At 39.8% G+C, this 18232-nt stretch overlaps 1 pseudogene; it reads left to right on the top strand.

Moving 5' to 3' along the window:
- The window catches only part of LOC115522822, a 48388-nt pseudogene that overhangs the window by 10440 nt on the left and 19716 nt on the right, over window positions 1-18232 (top strand).

Below are 18232 nucleotides of genomic sequence, written 5' to 3'. Positions count from 1 at the left end.
CTTCTGCATATAAAAGAACCCAATCAGTGTAAAGGCAACCTACATAATAGGACAAAATGTTTGCAAGTCATGTATCTACTAAGAGCCAATATCCAGACCATACAAAGAACTTCGAAAACTCAACAACAGCAACAAATAACCCAATGAGAAAATGTACAAAGAACTTGAATAGACGTTTCTCCAAAGAGGTGACGCAAATGGCCAACAAGCAAAGGAAAAGATAGGCAACATCACTGGTCATTAGAAAAATGCAAATCAGAGCTAGAACGAAATATTACCTCACACCTGTGAGAATGGCTGCTGGTAAAACAAAAACAATACAAAATAACAAATGAATAACAAGTGTTGATGCAGATGGGGAGAAATCAGAAATCTTGGCACACTGTTGGTGGGAATGGAAAATGGTGTAGTCACTATAAAAAACAGTATGATGGTCCCTCAAAAAGTTCAAAGTAGAACAATCATATGATTTAACACTTTCACTTATGTGCATATACCCATAAGAATTGAGAGCAGAATCTTGAAGAGATATTTGCACACCTAGGTTCCTAGCAGCACTATTTACAATAGCCAAGAGATGAAAACACTCCAAGTATCCATCCACAGATGAATGCATAAACAAAATGTGTTATATGCACAAAATGAAATGTTATTCAGCTTTAAAAAAGAAAATAATACTAGCAGAGGACGTTTGGACATGAACTACAACAGCTCTTTTGAAGGGCCTTTAGCCTGACAACCTTTGGATGTAAACCACAGCATTGACTTTTCCCTGGGGCTTTTAGCTTGCCATTCCTGTGGATTTTGGACTTCCCAGACTCTATAACTGTATGAGATAATCCTTTAAAATCTCTATCTCTATCACTATCTCATCTCTATCTCTATCTCTATATCATCTCTATCTCTCTATCTATCTCTCTCTATGTATGTGTGTATGTGTATATACATATGTATATACATATATATGCATAATCTCCTATTGATTCTGTTTCTCTGGAGAACTCTAATATAGAACTCTGAGCAATAAATGGATAAAACTTGAGGACATTATGCTAAGCAAAATAAGCTAGGCACAAAAAGACAATGATAAATACTATATGACTCCATTTATATGAAGTATTCAGAATATTCAAATTCATATAAACATAAAAATGAATGGTGGTCGCTAGGGCCTGGGAGGACAAGGAAATGGGGAGTTGTCTAATGGGTGTAGCATTTCAATTGTGCAAAATGACAAAGTTCCAGAGATTGGTTGCACAACAATGTGAATACACCTGACACCAGTGAACTGTGCTCTTAGGAGAGTTAAGATTGTTTTGTTTTGTTTTGTTTTACCACAATTAAAACAAAATGAAGCAAAACAGAAAACAATGACAAGCTATCAATACCTGCCTGGTTCTACTGGATCTGAAATAAACTACAGAGTTAAAATTGGGAAACATCTGCAATGGTTTCAATGACAAAGAGAAGACACATGAGTTGGAATGCACACCCAAACTGAAATTGAATCAACAATTTCCAGCTGGCATTACAAATTGTGGCAAATCAACAAATAGACAAAAGGTCAAACAAATGAGATATTTTCCTATATATAGCATGCAAGGATGCATGAGGTACAAGGGCAAGGACACACGCCTCTATTCCACTCTCGGTGGCAAGTTCCTTATGGGATCTTAAATCCATTTAAGTCAACACAGGATGTGTGGGAAAACTGAAGTTATTCAGAAAGGAACATCTTAAGAACTGAAAATATGTATTATAGGAATGTTATTTGAATGTGGAGGTTAGGTGTTTTACATATAAAAGTTAAGGGAATCCAGATTTCTTGATGTATAAACTAGAGTGGAAGAAAAAAGTTACTAAGTTATTATAAGGAGGAGGTTTTCCAACAGTTCTGTCTCCTTAGCACACTGAACTGAAGGATATGGACTTCAATTCAGTAAAAATTTTCCTGGGAGCAAGAGCAGCTAAACATTGACAAAGAGAATGGTAGGCTATCGGTATTGGCCGTGTAACAAAGAAGTCTGTACCCGAACTTAGGTGCTTAAAACAACACACATCCACTATTCATTATTTTACCATTTCTGTGGGTCTGAGCACGGTTTAGCTGGGTAATTTGATCAAGGCCTCACAAAATTTACATCAGAGTATTGACTGGAGGTATAATCTCGTGTTATCTCAGAGTCCTCTTCCAAGCTCACTGGTTGTAGGCAGAATTCAGCGTCTTGGGGCCCCTGGGTGGCTCAGTCGGTTAAGCGTCCGACTTCGGCTCAGGTCATGATCTCACAGCTCGTGGGTTCGAGCCCCGCGTCAGGCTCTGTGCTGACAACTCAGAGCCTGGAGCCTGCTTCGGATTCTGTCTCTCTCTGTCTCTGTCTCTCAAAAATAAATAAATGTAAAACAAAAAAATTAAAAAAAAAAAAAAAGAATTCAGTTTCTTGCAGCTGTGTGGACTGAAGCTCCCTTCTCTGGCACATGGCCCTTTCCACACCATTGGCATTTGCTTCTTCAAGGCAAACAGGAGAGAGTCTGTTGCTGCTCCTTGTGTCTTGCCTCTAGACTCTTTTTGAAATGGCTCACCTGATTAATTCAGCCCACACAGGATAATTCCTTTTTTGATTAATTCAAAATCAACTAATTATGAACTAATCACATCTGCAAAATTACTTCACTTTTGTCATTTAATATAATAGAATCATGGGATTAATACCCCATGATATTCGCAAGTCCCACCCACACTAATAGGGAAAGGACTATATTATGCATGTGAAAGGCCAGGACTCTTTGAGGCCATCTTGGAATCCTGCCTACCACACGATCTCAATTTTTGCATATCTGACTCCAAACTGTATCACTTTCTATTTAATTGCTGAATCTCACCCTAACTATGGAGTAGATAGAAGTCCCATTTGTTCCTATCAAAAATGCTTGCAGAACATTTTCCCAAGAGGAAAACTTGTGGATGGGCCAGCCCAGCATAGAGGTAGAATAGTCAGCCTATATGTGGTTGAAGGGGTGCCATATGACCATGCCTGCCTAAAAGTGCCTTTCCAGGCTTGCAATAAAACCCGACATCACCTTCAGTAGAGCCACTCTGTGGGATTCATCCTCCAGAAATATCCCCAGTTAAAAGTCAAGAGGTAAATGAGTTGGCGGGGATTGGTCTGAGGGTGGGGGGATTCAAATTTAATGTTGATGACACTCTTATAGGAACACCTCAGTGTTCAACTGAGATAGGAGTAATCTCCATACTTCAGGATTGACATTACAAGCATCCACATACGTGTCTCCTAACATAATATCCATTAAATAATCACACTTAAATCCTTTGTTGACTTCAAAACCAAAATGTCACAACAATCTCCCCTTTGCTTAATGATCTACAGAACGGTTGGGTTATTTTCCTTGAGGTTATTCCCATATTTCATAGTTGCCAAGCAGATTGAAGTGATAGGAATTGCACCATTCCCTTTAGGAGACTATTTTTTTGTTGTTGTTTCAAATACATCAGTAGAGTTATGTTACATTTTCTTTTCCCCAGGGGAAATTCCTTGACTTTGCATAATAAATAAGGTGTCTTTATTAACAAACCTCAGAACTTCATCATTTATTATATTGCTTTAACTTAGCTACATTCTTTTTCCCCTTCTACTAAAGAACACTGTAGGTATTGACTAAAACATGACATTTATTCATTTGGCATGCTTCCCTGTTTGTATGTCAGTGGAACATAGCATGATCCAGAGCACGCATGACGTTCTCTTCAGGAAAGAAAAGGCACATGTTTATATAAACTGTGGCTTACAAGATGTGTAACAAGTTCTGATAAAATGTTGATTCAATGTCCTGGCTGATTGTGCACATGTCATACGTGCTATTTAAGGAAAGTGACCACATTGTATAGATTTTTTTTCTTAGTGTCTGTTAAAGCAATAACACAGGAAGCATGTTATTATAACCTACAGGGATCATAAATACTAACCCTATAGCGTTTTTATTACCAACTTATATCAGAGGCAATCTGGCACTCTTTACACATAAGATCCTCCCATTAGTAAGCAGTCTTATATTACAGACATAAAATATTTGTAAGCATTTTTGACTTGGCCAAACTACTGCAGCTGTGTCACATTTGTTTTTCCTTATTTTAATATGAGCTTATTTAGATGAAATTGGAATTGCCTTCTTCTCCTGTAGATGACAGATCTGGTTTAGTGCCAGGCCACTTAGTGAGGTCTATCAAACAACGCTCTATTATGTACAGTGGCATAATTTGAAAATCACAAGACCACTAACTCATAACACATGTGAGTGTACTCAGTTGTTTCAAAGTCTAGCTTTTTACAGATGATTTTATATTCCATTTTAGAATGCTCTTTATTGTCTCTCCTGCAGATAGTTCATCTGATCATCTCTGAACTATTTTAACATTTGTTTTACATTTTTAATGGAATACACAGCTGTATATCATAACTAAACAAACACAGCAAAACGACAAGTCAAAACAAATTTTCCTTCACTTTTGTGTTGCATCAACTTGCACTTGGGAAATCTATGAACTGGATCGGAGAATGAGGTTTTCCTAATTGTGACTTCCTCTCATTCCCCTATCACTGACTCCCCTACCCAATGCTGGGCTATACTGCTCTCATTCAGGGGCTTCTCTAACATCCTAGGGAGTTGGTGGTTCCTGTCACCCAATGTATTTCCAGTAGTATCAAGCAGTAGCAAAGTAATTCCCTTTCTCGATCTCCTCTCAAAAACTGAGAGAGTGAGACTCTAATCCTCAAGTTACATACTCCAAGGTTAGTGAGCAACAGAGGTTTTAAGCAATGCTTGTTTTTCAGGATTAATATGAAAGCCTCATCCATCTACTGGGCACAGACACTTTCTCAACTCTGAATAATTTCATAACAACTTCTCTGAACATCTGTTTACAACAGGAGACATTCTCACTATCCTGAAGACCCCCATGGGGGAAAAATTCTGCTCTCTGCATTGTTTTGCTTTGCACTTTAATCTCTGCTTGACTGGTCTGGATTTTACCTGTTGGCTCAGCTCTCAACTGACCTTGATCCTAAATACTATGTAGCTCCAAATGTATGTGATGAGTTACATATTCGTATCTGTTTAGTTCTTTTCTCAATTTTATGAGTAATCACTAACCTCTGTATTAATGGCTTTAGACTGTTCTATTAGTGGTTTTAGACTACAAAATCTTCTAGGGCTGGAACTATAATGATAACTAAACAATGAAGCAGTGTCACAGCGCCCTGTTGGGTACCATCCAGGTTAGTAAATACTCAAAAAGTAATTATCAGTGAATTACGGCAGTAATGATTTAGTGCATCAGAGAAATCCCATAAGGTACCCCAATGAGAAAAAGCTACACCCAAAGTGTAACTAAGTTGGTAATAGAATAATAATAGTATATTGCCCCTATAAGTTTCTGGCAAAGGGGACAAGCCGAACATAACTAAAACAAGGGAATGAAAAAGTGAAAAAGAGCATGGCCAAAAGTCCCAAAGAGCAATGTTTTTATAATTATCACCTGTTGAAAAAAATTTAATGCAAGTTCAGCTTCAGATATACCTGTAAAAGTGTGGTAAATTTTCGTTGAGGATCAGGAAACTAGACAAAAAAAAATCATGTTTGTTACGCAAAGTGTGATTTTATTATTTGAGTTTTAGTTTCAGCAGAAAACATTGAAAAGGATGCAAAAAAGCACAGAACAATTGTTTTGACTGAATTTAACATTATCAGCCATTTTCCTTTTTCCTTCCCTTAATTACCTGGTTTGTTGACATATTTAGCAAGTTGGTTGGATAATCAGCATCACAAAATTCTGTAATTAAATCACAAATAGCTAGTGACCGGTTCTGTTGCCATAAAAACATTGCAAAGAGTGGTTTGCATGGGCTCAGAAAAAAAGGCTTTCTTGCCATTCCGCTATTAGGAAACAAAAATGGCAAAGGACAGAATTTCACATTCACATGATAATCAAAAATAGTGTTCTCAAGGTCCATGTAAAGAAACATGGAACCAGATTACTTATTTTTCAGACACGTGTGAGAATTCGCAACCAATCAAACTTTCTTCTTTCCTCTTCCAACAAACACAACTGAAGTGCGAACTTTTAGGGATAAAGAGATAAAGTAACGTGAACACTTTTGTTTTCTTCGTTACCCAATCAAAATTCCCAGACTGTACCTTTCATTAATTCTATGTTATTCTTCTAAAACTCCGTTTTTTCAAAAAATAATAATAAAGACAAAACATCTTTTAGAACAACATATACTAAGTTTTCAGTTGGGGGATTTTTTTTTTTTTTTTTTTTTTGATGACTTCTGAAAGCCTTTTGACGTGGACTCCAAAAAAGGCATATATATATATATATATATATATACTTAGAAATGCGTTTTTAAAACAGTAAAACCCTGAGAATTGCAGAACTGGATATTCTCAGCTGCCGCTGTGAGAAAAATCGCGGTAGAGGGATGAAGCCTGAAAGTAAAATTTTAGCTGCTGGATAACGAGGAGATTCAGCGTCAGAAGGGGATCAGCTGGCCAAATGGTAAACAGGCCCTCTCGGAGCAGGGTAGCTTGAAGCCAGTGGAGCTATTTGCGAGATGGGGAGAGAGGCCCACGTGACGCGCGCACGGATGGCGCGCACATGGCCCCTTCCCCCACTGGGCCTGTCCAGTCGGCTCCGCCAAGTGTGGACTCGTGATTCAAACTGACAAGAACCTTGCTCCCTCCCTGATCCAGAAAGAAAGAGCCTTGTCAAGTCGAATATCCTGCTTGCTACACAGGAGCCGAGGTGCCAGGAACAATGCGGGGAACTCAAAATGGGCCCTGGATCAGCCAGAGGCCTCGGGCCCTGGCGTGGCTGCTCCCAGGGCAGCGAGAAGTGTAACTGAAGCTTAAATGGCATTGCGTTCCGTTTTGGAGGAAATGCTGGTTCGTTTTTGTTGTTTTGTTTGCTTTGCTTTTCTGTTATTTGCTTACTTCTGAACTTTGAAGGCCAGCTTGGAAAGTAAAATACACATGTTTTGTTGAGGAAAACAAATAAATACTCAACAGACACTTACCCAAAAAACAAATTCTGTTCAACCGAATAATAAACACATTAAACTCCCCTTAAGCCAGATGAAAGAGCCATTGGGGGTGCGGGTGTAAAGATGAATAAAACCTTTGGTTTCCAGGGGACTGACACAGGCTGTAGGGGGTGACACTGTACATTTACAAGATACAGGAACATCACAGAATTTAACGGTTGAAGGCCTGCTTTTGATTTTTTTTTATTTCCCCTCTGCTTGCTCTGTGATCTTTGGCCAGTCATTTGACTTCTGCGCCCTATTTTTCTACCTGTGAAATATTTATGAATAACTAACTCACAGGAGAAGTATGAGAATTAAATAATATATGTAAAAAAAATGCATTTTGAATGCATGAAGTGCTCTACAAAAAGTTAGTTATAATTTGGCCGGAGGCAGGCAGGCAGGACCCGTGGTTTCTAGCTCACATTCCTGACTTGATCTTGCTCTGTATTTTCAGAGACAAGGTAAGGTCCCTTTCAGAGCTCAGATTCTATCTTCCAGCAGAATATATTTCAAGAAAGAATTAAGTATAATAGATAAGAGGAAGTGCCAAAAATAAATAAATAAAGCCCTGAGGAATAAAGGACCATATCCAACTGGGGTAATAGCAGAAGGCTTCTCAATTAGAGCTAACACATACCTGATGGAAATGGCAGATTCCCACAATGGGCTGCTTTATGCTGGTATAAATGCCCCAAAACCAGTGATCACTGTTTCCTAGGATTTCCATTCACAACTCCAATCTACTGTGTGTGAGCGTTTCAAAGAGATTGGTCATTAACAAGTGAGGAAGCAGGATGCAGTGCACTGGCACCTAGAGTTGGCTTTGCAGTTCCATCTTTTATCCGGAACAATAGAGGAAGGACATCTGTGCTTGGAGGCTGTCCTCCCCACCAAACATAATGATGTCTTCCCGTTGTTTAAAGGGAGAATATCTTCAAAATGAGAACGATTTCTGGGAAAATAAGTTTTCTGTAAGGTAGTGAGGAAAGGGTAAAAGAGAAGACGGTTGCCAGGTGAAACACAGTTGTCACAACCCAGAAGGCTGATGTTGACGTTTGTGAAGGAAGGGCTAGGTCTGTAGCCCTGCAGCATCAGAAATATCTTGAATACTCATTAGAAACAAATTTCCTGGGGGTGTGGGAGGGGTGGTGGGAGAAGATGGTTCAGTTGGTTAAGCGTCTGACTCTTGGTTTCGGCTCAGGTCATGATCTCTCAGTTTGTGAGTTCGAGCCCTACATCAGGTTCTCTGCTGTCAGCTCTCTCTCTCTCTCTCTCTCTCTCTCCCCAAAATAAGTAAACATTAAAAATTTTTTTTTAGACACAAATCTCCTGAAGCAATAACTCTGATTAGAGTTTAGAGCTTGGAACTCTGCATTTAAAAAGAAACCCACACCAAGAGTGAGATGTATGAAGTTCCTGTCCCAGACAAAATTTTTATGTGGGTATTTAAGAATTTGTATCAGCGGGGCACCTGGGTGGCTCGGTCAGTTAAGCATCTGACTCTTCTTTTCGGCTCAGATCATGTTCTCACAGTTTGTGAGTTCAAGTCCCACATCGGTCTCTGTGCTGGCAGTGGGGAACCTGCTTGGGACTTTCACCCTCCCCCTCTCTCTCTCCCTCTCTCTCTCTCTCTCTGTCTCTCTCTGGCCCTCCCTCACTCATGTTGTCTCTGACTCTCTGAAAATAAATTTTAAAATGTTTTAATTTAAAAAAAAAGGATTTTTATCAGCATCTGATATTCTCATGATTCAACCTACAGACCACTTGCTTCTCGTGAGAGAGTCGCTGAATATACACGTACCAGGGACCTGTAAGTGTTAGCAAGTCCCAGCAATGAGGAAACCTCCTTTCCCTCCGTTTAGGCTAAATCTTATAGGACCCCAACTGTGACATTTAGCACCTTTCACTGCATTGATCTATCAATGTGTTTCTCTCCTCACCCTTGACTCAAAGATCCTCAAAGGTAAAAATGATTTTCTACAATTTTTTTTTAATTTTATTTATTTTGAGGGAGAGCGAGCACAAGCAGGGGAGGGTCAGAGAAAAAGAGAGACAGAATCCCAAGCAGGGTCCGCAGCATCAGTGCTGAGCCCCATGCGGGGCTCAAACTCAGAAACTTCGAGATCATGACCCCAACCGAGATCAAGAGTCCCCCGCTTAACCGACAGAGCCACCCAGGCGCCCCACGATCTTCTTCATTTTTAAATCTAAGGCCCTCATACAGTGTCTGGCAAATTTCAGATGCTCAATAAATGTTCATTGACTAGAACTAAAACTTGGGCGCCAAAGAAACTTGCCTCAGCCGTGAATGTTAGCGGAGAGCCAACCCCAGAGAAGCCGCTGCAGTTGGCAGCTGTGGAGCGATCGACGAGAGACGACAAATGGTTGGTTTGGCAGGAGTGTGGAGTTGAGGCTGGAAACAAAACAGGGCAGTCCCACAAAGGAATGCACCGGCTGTATCTATTATAAACTCTAGTTCAAAGGAAAACACAGAGGAACCGAAGAAAAACAACTTCAAAGCGTCAAGCATTCGGCAATATTTATTAAGTAACCACTATGGGCCAGGTAGCCTGCCAGATTCTGGGGACGCAGCATTAAGCGGAAAAGATGTGCCTGCCCTTACAGAGCTAATGGTCACACACATATCAAGGTGCTATGGGGGAAATGTAGAAGGGGCTATGAGGATGTGTACTAGGAAGGCCCGAGTGTGTGTGCCTCTGTGTGTAGCTATGGCTGTTAAGATAAGGGCTGAGGGGCTCGTGGGGAAGATTTGTCTGAGAACATAAGATACAACCAGAACCCTGAAAGGATAGGCAGGCCGTGATCAAGGGAAGAACAATCTAGGCAGATAAAATTATATGTATAACATCTCTGAAGAGCTTGTCACATCAGAGGAAATTTTAAACATTTTAGGTAGGTCATTAGAACAACAATGCTTAATGTTTAAAAAATTTTAAGTATGTCATCAGAACAATGATTTTTAATGCTTATTGGTTCCAAGGCAGTCACCATTATTTCCTGTGGCTGGCTGTTGCAAAATCTGCCTATCCTAGCTACCAGAAAACCAGAAGCTCCGGGGTAGACTTCCATCCTTAGGCTGCTCCTTAAGTCGTTCTGTAATGGTGACAACTTTCTTTTTGTATGTTTATTTATTTTTGAGAAAGAGAGAGAACGAGTGTGAGCAGGGAAGGGGCAGAGAGAGAGGGACACATATAGAATCTGAAGCAGGCTCCAGACTTTGAGCTGTCAGCACAGAGCTGGAGGCAGGTCTCCAACTTGTGAACCACGAGATCATGACCTGAGCCGAAGTTGGATGCCTAGCCAACTGAGCCCCCCAGGCGCCCTATAGTGGTGACATATTTAGCCAGGGAAGTCCCATTGGAGAAGTCACTTGATTTTGGCACGTCCATGGTCTGAGGATGTAGGAGAGGAAGGATTTTTGAATATTCTCAATTGACCAAAATACTGTGCTTTACAGAATAAGTTTTTTGGACGTGAGAGAGAATTTTGTAGCCAAATTGTATTTTCCCCAAAAGTAATGACTTATACAGGAGGTTTGTAAAACTCAATCTCTTATGCTTGTAGGAGGTCAGATTGCACTTCAACGTCAAGAGTGCTGGCACGATGGAATACCACCAGCAGCCTGACATGTAGTTCTTGGCAACTCTTTTTGGTACCCCCAGTTTTTGGCCACAGTTATGAAACCTTCTTGCCTCTTGATGTTATCAAAAAAAATCTAATTTTCTCTTCTGAATGAACATTCTAGTAGCACTCCATTTCTTCTGTGTGGTATACACTTCATCTCCTATTTTAATCATTTTTCCAAGATCCTGAGTGTCATCAAGAAACTGGGGTTCTTCAATAGCTTCACTCTCCCTGTACAAAAATAATTTGTATGCAATGTTTGTTCTTTGCCTAACAAAGGGAGCATTTCACTCTTATTTTGATATATTATATGTGGTATATACACTAGCTGTTTCAGCCTAGGGAGAATTTTTATGACCAACTAACAAACCCTAGAACAGTATTTATAATGTAAATCCTGATATACCATTATTTATACTTCAGTTCAGTAGCAAAAATTGGTTCTATGATAAATAAACTCTTGTTACCCAATCATTAGTCTATTGTAGCCACACTGACAAGTCAGGCCACAGGCAATGCAATATCACTAACAAAATGAATTAATTTATCTTTTTCAAAGGCACATTGGGGAATTGGAAATGTATATTTTATAGCAACACTCCAAATAGAAAATATACCTAATAATTCAACATTTTAGGCAGATGTTTCAACCCATCAAGTTTATTTTATTCAACAAATGTTTATTGAGTGCTTCCTATGTTCCAGGCACTTTTCTAGGTGATGAGAGTAAACTCTACTGTGGAAAAGGAAACAGAGGATACGCAAATAAAGAAGAAGAAAAAAAGACAAAACAAGTACAGATTCTGATAATTGCTTTGAAGAGAGAGAGAAAACAAAACAAAAACAAAACAAAACAACACAAAACACAAGCAAGTCAGGTTGATACAATAGTCACCAGAAGACTGTGTTTCCTAAAGTGACCAGAAAATACTTTACGTCACTTGAAGGCCTTTTTCTGCTATGAAAGTCATGCTGATAAATTTACACTGAACCACATGAAATTGCTTATAATCAACATTTTCATTCATAAAAATGGCAAAAATGGCATATCATTTGGTTCAACATAATAGCTGGTAACCCTGAGAACCAATAGCAGACAGAATCTTTAGACCTATGGTTTTTATATTAATGCTTTATTTCAAATTCATAATTATTGTGGGCCTGAATTATCTGAGATTCAGCTTTTCATTCTTTCTTTTTTTTTAAGACCCTGCATCTAGTTGAAAAATTTATCACTCCATAGGTCAGATAGATTCCTGAGCCTTATGTCTAGTCCATAAATAGACTTTAAGGACAGGATGTCAGGATGTCTGAAGAAGAAGGGGCCTGTTGGAGCTTCTGTAAATAACACAGTAGCACAGCACTAGCTCCAAAGTTTCTGCGCACCGCATTGGTGAGAACATAGTGCCTTCGGAGCAATGTTCCTTCAAACTCAGCTCTTCCAGCTGCAAGATCTGCAGTGTGTCATTTAACCTCTCCTAGCCTCAGTGTTTTATCTTTTTTTTATTAAGTTTGAGAGAGAGAGAGAGAGAGAGAGAGTGCATGTGCTTGTATGAGCAAGTAAGGAGGGGCAGAGAGACAGGGAGAGAGAGAATCCCAAGCAGCCTCCCCTCCCAAGAACCCAACATGGGACTTGATCATAAGAACCATGAGATCATGACCTGAGTCAAAATGAAGATGCTTAACTGACTGAACCACCTAGGCTCCCCTCAATGTTTTATCTTTTAAATGAGAATAATTACCCTACCTTTCAGGATTGTTGCACATCTTATGGATACAGTAGAGTAACAGGATATACACATTCACTTAGCGGTAATACAAATTCAAATTTGCACTCTTGGGTCTCAAAAGTGGGACGGAAAAGAAAGAGAAAAGGCACTTGCAAAAAAATGTAGGAGATTCCACCTACTTATGTATTCAAAGAACTCATGAGACAGTGTGAGTGAGCGTTAGCTGAGAGGTGTGAATCCACACTTCCTTCAGTTGGTCTCAGGTCCTATCCATCTCTTGTGGTGTAAGCATCTTACCATCTTGAGTTATTTTTATAGTGCTTTAAGATAAGCATTTCTGGGGGCGCCTGGGTGGCGCAGTCGGTTAAGCGTCCGACTTCAGCCAGGTCACGATCTCGCGGTACGGGAGTTCGAGCCCCGCGTCGGGCTCTGGGCTGATGGCTCAGAGCCTGGAGCCTGTTTCCGATTCTGTGTCTCCCTCTCTCTCTGCCCCTCCCCTGTTCATGCTCTGTCTCTCTCTGTCCCGAAAATAAATAAACGTTGAAAAAAAAAATTTAAAAAAAATAAAAAAAATAAAAAAAATAAAAAATAAAATAAAAAAAAAGATAAGCATTTCTGTTTCGGTGCAAGCTAACTATTCAATCTATGAATTAAAGCAAGAAAGAACATCCTGTCCCAAAGCTGATGGAAAAAAAAAAAAAGAGCGTTGGTTCTGGATTTATTAAGAGATGGAGTTTCCATCTCCATGGTGATGTTATTGTAAGAGATTTCCAGGAATAATTTTGATATTTGGCTCTACAAAGTAATGTTAGAAACTAAACTCACAGAAGATGCAGTGTTAATGTGAGGTATGTCAAATGCCCCTGGCCGGTGCCTGACAGACTGTAGATGATCAACATGGTTATTTGCTCCTTCGGGGGAAAAAAATGGGGTACTCATCCAGGTGGTGGACACTGAGCCAGTATATCTGGCTGTCACAATCTGAATTTCTATGGACAAAGTACTTCCTTGGTGCAATTTTGCACTTTTCAGGCTTGGTCTTGTATGTCACTGTGTTCTCACCAGCACAATAACTTATAAATGATGTCTCATACACTGGAAGAAGTTGAAGAAACATTTCTCGGCTGATTTAATTTAAAATTGATATTCTTTTTTTTTTTTTTTTTTTTTTTTAATTTTTGGGACAGAGAGAGACAGAGCATGAACGGGGGAGGGGCAGAGAGAGAGGGAGACACAGAATCGGAAACAGGCTCCAGGCTCTGAGCCATCAGCCCAGAGCCCGATGCGGGGCTCGAACTCACGGACCGCGAGATCGTGACCTGGCTGAAGTCGGACGCTCAACCGACTGCGCCACCCAGGCGCCCCAAAATTGATATTCTTTAAGAATCTTTCCAGTTGCATTGCAGGTCCCAATTTACAGCTAACCCATTTTGTCCAACAGGGAGTAGATGGAAAAGCAAAAACTATCTGTCATTCTCTTTCTTTTCTGTGTTTGTCATCTGGGAAAAGAGAAGCCATGTAAATCACAATAAGGAGCAGCCAGTATCCTCCTGTATCAGAGCTTGTATCACAGTTATTTATAAGGGACAATTCCAACTGGTCACTACCCCCTCTGTTCAACTGACACCCATGCCCTTAAGGTTTTTTACATATTTAAATATCACTCATAATATGAAGGACATTAAGCTGTTGTTGTCATAAATCAGTTCTTATTTAGAAGTTTCGTAGGACAAAGTAAGTTCTCTTTCAGTTTTTTTTATTTATTTTTATTTTTTTTAATGTTTATTTATTTTTGAGACAGAGAGAGACAGAGCATGAACGGGAGAGGGTCAGAGAGAGAGGGAGACACAGAATCCGAAGCAGGCTCCAGGCTCCAAACTGTCAGCACAGAGCCCGACGCGGGGCTCAAACTCACGGACTGCGAGATCATGACCTGAGCCGAAGTCAGACGCTCAACCGACTGAGCCACCCAGGTGCCCCAATCTTTCAGTTTTAAAAACTATTCTGTGGGGCCGCCTGGGTGGCTCAATCGGTTAAACAGGGCCTGCTTGGAATTCTCTCTCTCCCCCTCTCTCTCTGCCCTACCTCACCTCACGCTGACTCGTGCAGGCGGTCTCTTTCTCAAAATAGATAAATCGGTAAACTTAATATATTCTGTGCATTATATGGGGGAAAATAGCTTCTTTGTTGTTATAAGGAAGACACGTATAATTCTAAGAGTGTGTATAAATTCATACAGAGAAAAGTTTTTTCACATTTCTATAGTTTTCATTCACTTGTAGATTCAAATGAATCTGATAAACCGAAATGTAGAAATAAGCATGCCACAACTGTTACAGTTTTCTGTCTGTAAATGTGATTCACAATCCTGGTGGCAGGAGTTGGAGAACAGGGGAGAAGGTATATGATTGATGGAAGAGATGGACTTTGTAAAATAAGCAGCTTAGATAATAAAGCTCTTATTCATATAAGCTCTCCAGCCAGCATTTATTTAAACAGTTAGATAGGCAGCCTTGAGAAAAGGACATATAGACTGTGCATACAGACTGTGCAATTTGAGAAAACCTTTCTCTCACACACTCTATCTGTAGCATTTGGCAGAAATATCTTCCATTTGGAATAGTCATCATTTCAAATTTTCAAGAGTTGTAGTAGCTCTTTTTTAAAGTAGGAGCAGATTATGGTCCAGGCTGGTTTTTCTTGTTTTATTTTGTTCGTTGTTTTTGTGTCACTGTTGCAAACGTAGTGACGAGAAGTATGTTAGGCAGAGCAGTGACCTCATCAGTAAATACACTGACAGAGTGAATTAGCCATGTACAGGTTCTGATGGGCTCTGTGACTTCAGAGGGTGCCTGTTCGGCTGTCCCCAGAGCCCCCACCCCTGCTAACTCTGGGCACCGTGAACAGAGGATTCCCAGAGCAGCCACACAATGCTAAGGACCACAGACAAGTGGACAGTAGTGTCATGGGCATGTTTTCGAATCCCCAGTGTCTCTAGGAAGCACTAAATAGAGTTTGCTACCTCCGGTAGAGGTCTCTAGGGGTCAAGAGCATGAGAACTGATGGGGGCAGAAGGAGTCCCTTAGCAGCCTCTATTAGAAAACAAGAAGTGTCCCTGGCCTCACAAGTGTCACAGCTGAGCTGGACATCAAGGCCCTGACCTGTCACGTATATATACCTGAGAAGTATCAGACAAGCCATTGGATTCTGCCAAAACCGCTTCTCTAACACAGGCCAGACGTGTGAACGACAGGTAAGGGAATTTCCTGCAGCTCGACAAGGAGAACAGAGCCGAAGACCATCCCTGAGCTCGCAGAGGGGGAAATGTGATTCTTCACTGCAGGATACATTTCTTTGTTCATTTAGAAAGACGTATCAGAGGTAGTTTTAAAAATAAGTCGTCCGTTTATAAATGCAAGCTTTACAAGGAGTATTTATTGAAACAAATTGTCTAAACACTCCACCAGCGCAGTGGACTGAATCCAGACTTGAACTTAAAGATGCAGGGTGGTCTAATATTGTGAAAGGGATGTGTTTCTGAAGACCTCACATCATTCAATGTACACATGATTTAAGATGGACTTTCCCATGGGAATAAACATAAAGGTTGTGTTTTTGATTTGCATAAATTTCTAGCCAATGGGGCTTAGAGACACCTGGCCTGGCTTTTTGTAAAATCTTGCAGCCATTTCATGTCACATATTCTTTTCCCTCCTGTTTTAAAAGATTATTTTTTCCCAGTTATAGGACGTATACGAATCAAAAAGTGCCTTCTTTTACTTGACACTTTCTGTAAAACTACCCCAAGTACCCTCTCTTAAATTAAGAGCACAGAGTATTATGGGAATTCTAGATCCTTTTCAAAGTGTATTTTTTATTACAGCTAAACAGCTTTCCAAAGTTTTTCATCTTTTCAGCAAGTGTTAACACAGCAACTTAAGGAGAACTCGAGCGACATTATTAGAGCTAGGACTTCAGTTTTAGTATGGATACTTCAAAAATTAATACTATAATCATTTCCAAAATTACTCACAAAATTTCTGCGATATGTACGTCGTGATCAATGATATCGTTTATTTTGTATTTCCGTCTGTCAGCAAGTGACAATAGCAGATACAATTTCCATTTAACCTCACCTGCCCCTTTAAACCCACAAAATTCTTGGGGCACCTGGCTGGCTCAGTTGGTTAAGCTTCTGACTCCTGATTTCATCTCAGGTCATGATTTCACAATGTGTGAGTTCGAGCCCCACATCAGGCTTTTTGCTGACCATGAGGAGCCTGCTTGGGATTCTCTCTCTCTCTCTGCCCCTCCCCACCCTCAAAAATAAATAAATAAACATTTAAAAAAATCGAACTACACAATTCTTGACCATTTTCCAAATCTGGTGTACAAAATGAGCGTACTAATTTTCATGCCTTTTGCAATTCCCTTATTTCAATCAAGTGACCTATACAATAAAAGCCACTCACTGACAGAGACTATGTGATAGGTACTAAAGTGAGTGATGTTTATTTTTGATTATTTCCATTTTAGAGAAAAGGATATTGAGGATCCAGTTGGGTTGAGTAACTTGAGAGGGTCTAACCTACCTCTTTGTGGATTGCTTTCGTTCTGCCAATATTTCTGAATGCAGCACCGTTTTGAGAAGGGTTTGATGGTGATGAAATAACTGATATTGATGTGGTGGCCTTCAAAGCTAGATTTTAGGAGACTGAGAAGAGAATACATGGCAAGGACACAAAGCAAGTAAGAGCCATCCCCTGGATGGAGCTTTTTGGCCTCAAAAGTTAGAAGGAGGAAAACAGTGATTATAGGAGGCCCAAGGTTCCAAAGAAAGCTTTTTAAATTTAGGTTAGAGATCTATATATTTATAGGCATGTTTCTCTACAGAAAGTAGAAACAATTTAGAAGGGGTTTGTCTCATGTTAACAAAGTACAGAAATCTTGAGTCTCAATGTCTGACCCGGCTCAATGATAGAGAAAATTGTGAATTAGGCAAAGAGTGGTTTTTCTTTTAACATTTTACTTTTCACCCTTTTACTTTCTTCTAGGGCTGTATCTCTAATAAAAATAGCAAAAATAATGATAATAGTTGCACACGTTAAAATAAGTAAGTTTAATGGCAAATTTAAGTAAATTGACTCACTCAGTTGCTCGAGCCTCCAACTCTTCATTTTGGCTCAGGTCATGGTCCCAGGGTCATGGGATCAAGCCCTGTCTCAGGCTATGTGTTGAGCATGGGGCGTATTGAGATTCTCTCCCTCTCACCATCTGCCCCTCTCCCCTGCTCACTCGCTCTCTCCCTAAAAAAAAAAAAAAAAGAAAAAAGAAAAAGAAAAAGAAAATTTAATATATGTAAAACTCTAAGTAAGGTTCTGAGCACTTTATCTAAATTAACTCATTTAATTTTCATAACATTTAAAATAGGACAGTATCATAATCCCAACTTTATGGATGAGGAAACCATGCCACAGACAGATTATGTAATTTTCTGAAATTGTCCACTGTCAAAGTACTTATGTTGTCTCCCAGGATCATCACTATTTTCATGGTCTGAGGGCCTGTGTCTTTTCATTTGTCTTCTTGCCTTTATCAAAATGTATTTGCCCTGTGTCTCATATAACTCATTGATGAGGTAGATTCAGACCCAATCATTTAGCTTAATGTGCCTTATTTCCAAGGTAATATATTTGTATCAAATAAAAGAAGGAGGTAATAGCTGGGTCTTTTTTACTATCAAAATTCGCCAAC

The sequence above is a fragment of the Lynx canadensis genome, chromosome C2 (assembly GCF_007474595.2).
Source record: "Lynx canadensis isolate LIC74 chromosome C2, mLynCan4.pri.v2, whole genome shotgun sequence".
In the NCBI taxonomy this organism is placed as follows: domain Eukaryota; kingdom Metazoa; phylum Chordata; class Mammalia; order Carnivora; family Felidae; genus Lynx; species Lynx canadensis.
This window is presented reverse-complemented; position numbering and strand designations above follow the sequence as displayed.